Source organism: Crocuta crocuta, unplaced genomic scaffold, assembly GCF_008692635.1.
Source record: "Crocuta crocuta isolate KB4526 unplaced genomic scaffold, BGI_CrCroc_1.0 scaffold696, whole genome shotgun sequence".
Taxonomy (NCBI): domain Eukaryota; kingdom Metazoa; phylum Chordata; class Mammalia; order Carnivora; family Hyaenidae; genus Crocuta; species Crocuta crocuta.
The window spans coordinates 30,462-33,487 of record NW_027529467.1 but is presented as its reverse complement, the minus strand read 5'-3'; the positions used below and the strand labels follow the sequence as shown (position 1 = coordinate 33,487).

Sequence of the window (3,026 nt, the reverse complement as noted above, 5' to 3'; positions counted from 1 at the left end):
AAATCTGTTACCTAGTACTTCTTGTCTCTGAGACCTGGTCCAGGTTATTCAACCCCACCAATCCTGAATTTCCTCATCCATGGAATGATAATATAAATATTCCTTACATAATTGGCTCTTGGGCCATCAGTGGGTGATAGTGCTATGAAGGCACTAACACAGAACATGCAGAAGGCACAAAATAAATGTTAGGTCTCCTAATTATTTTATGCATCTGGATAAACATTACTTCAACTCCCAATTATGTTATTCTCTGGTTGTGTGACCTTGAGTTATTCACTTAACCTCACTGAATGTCAGGTTTCGTATTTGTAAAAGATAGATAATATTTAACCTTTTGAGATGGGTATAGGCAGTAAATGAGAATAAATGAAATGTGCTAATCTAGTAGAGGCTCGATTAATGTTTATCACTCTTATTTAATATGCTAACTCCCATCTCCACCCCAGCTCTGACCCTCACATTTTGGAAAACAGTCTTTTCAACATTGAAAATATCATGTAGGGGACATCCTTTACATGTTAGCACTGTGTTAATTGAAATTCACTTTATACCTTTAAATAAAACATGCTCTAGAGAAAATCTATTTGAGAGCTGGCCTAGAAGATGCACAGTACAAATGTAAAACCTACCGCTTACTTGTATCTCTGAAAAAACTTTGTGTAATATTTGAAGCTCTGCTAATGGTTCCTTTTTCATGCGTAACTACTACCACCATATATATGTATATATGTATGTACATGTATATATGTATGTATATGTGTATGTATATATATATATGTATTCTTTTCTAATCCTCAAGAACATTTGATATAAATACCATTATTTCTACTGTTTTGTAAAAGAAGAAACTGAGGCACAAAAGAGCTTAAGTGAGTTGATATTCACATAATTTGTCAGTGGCAGAGCTGAGATTTGAATTACAGCAGTTGATTTCTAGAGTTTTTGCTTTGTTTCTCTATGCCATACTGTCTCTCTTTAATGTTGAAAGAAACTTAGGGACACTCGTTTCTGGTTATTGCAGTGAGGCAACCTGAGCAGCAAAGTCTTCCCCAACGTCTTGTATGAGGCTATGTGGGACGTCCTGCACGGAGACCAGTGTAAGTTCCGGAAGTGTTTGGAGACCGTGGAGCTGCAGATCAGCTTAAAGAACTATGACCCTCAGAAGGACAAACACTTCTTGGGCACCATCAGGCTTAAGTCCATTCCCTACCCCAAGTTCTCTGTATGTTTTGAGGGACGAGCAGCACTGTGGTGAGGCCATGGTTATAGACATTCCCCATATGGACACTGAGGCACTGAAGAACTCAACAAGAATAAAAACTTAGTCAAGAAGCTGGGCAAGAAGTATGATCCTGTTTTGGCTTCAGAATCTCTGATCAAGCAGATCCCATGAATCCTGGGTCCAGGTCTGAATAAGGCTGGCAATTTCTCTTCCTTGCTGACCCACAATGAGAACATGGTGGCCAAAGTGGATGAAATGAAGTCTATGATCAAATTCCAGGTGAAGAAGGTGCTGTGTCTGGCCCTGGCTGCTGCCTACATAAAGATGACAGACGATGAGCTTGTGTACAGCTAAGTGTACATCCACTTAGCTGTCAATTTCCTGGTGTCATTGCTCAAGAAAAATTGACAGAATGGTCAGGCTTATACATCAGGAGGACCATGCGCAAACCCCAGTGCCTGTACTAAGACACAGCTTAATAAACCCTAGTGTTATCATTAAAAAAGAAAGAAAGAAAGAAAGCAAACCTAATGACCGAGAACCACAGAAAATGATAAGGTATTATCTAATGCAAGTTTTTGCTTTTTCTGTGTTCTTTTTCTTCTCACTATTCTCTTCATAGTTTGGCAGGCAAATGCCTAAAAGCTATGGCCAGATGGTTAGATGTCCCTTTTTTGAAAACTGTCTAGCATGATATGTATATATGGTGGATTTTGGACTCCATTTGTCCTCCACCCTCTCATAGTTTGTCTCAATGACAAAGCCGGGAAGCATAATGTCAATGTTTGGGTGAGATCACATTTGTATTTTGCTGTCTTGTTCCCATCACCAGTATGGTCTGTCTCAAAAACCAGTCAGACTGCCCCTGGTCTTTCAAGTATTGGTTGCTAAAAACATTTCATGCTCTTTTAGAGGACAGAAATGATTTGCAAAAGCAGGGCTTTGAGATACTTCAGAGAGATGAGAATAGATTTGCTTGGATCCTGTCATGGTCCTTTGGACTCTCCTCTTTGCTTTTGCTTTTTCCATCTCTGCTTTCCCAAGTGNACAGGGCTTGTGAGCACTTGACCTTTTTTTCATCCTTCAAATTAAAGAGACATTCTAATTGTAGCCCCAGATGTCTGGCTAGAGATAAATTCATTCATTTTAATAAATCAATGAGTTATGAAGTATTTGCATTTTCTGTTTTTACGTAAGATTATCTGTCCTTTACCTGCCAGGTCAACATTAGATTCCAGAACAATACCTGGCATACAACAGCGGGAATCTCATCAACAGTGAGTGGAGGAAGAAATACATTTCAAAAATAAAACTGTTTCTAAATATTAAAAGATGTATTCAGTAGTGCAATAATAGGAGTGCTATTAAATTCAAGAACACTATCAAGGAAGATTTACAAACTGAAGAAAAGCATAAATTTGACAACTGTATCTACCTTGTCAGGCTGAAGGAAAGACACTTGCAACTACACTGTTTATCATGAAGCCCATATTTAATTGGCACAACATTAATTTGTATTCTTGATTGCATTAGAGACCTAGCTCTTCGCGGGAGTGCAAGGCAGGCTGTAAATGCTCTATTGAATACAAATTTAGGTTGCTCTAGGAAGAAGACTCTAGTGGCTGATGAATCCACTCTCGATATTTTGTTTAAAGTGTTTACATCAGGGGGCACCTGGGTGGCTAAGTCAGTTAAGTGTCCAAGTCTTGATTTCAGCTCAGGTTATGATCTCGAGGTTCATGAGATCAAGCCCTGAGCTGGGTTCCTTGCTGATCGTGGGGACCGTGCTTGGGATTCTTTC

General features: G+C 39.0%; 1 pseudogene; it reads left to right on the top strand.

Moving 5' to 3' along the window:
• Positions 1-1,692, top strand: part of LOC144228878 (large ribosomal subunit protein uL1 pseudogene) — a 6,058-nt pseudogene extending 4,366 nt beyond the window's left edge.
• The last annotated feature ends 1,334 nt before the right edge of the window (positions 1,693-3,026 follow it).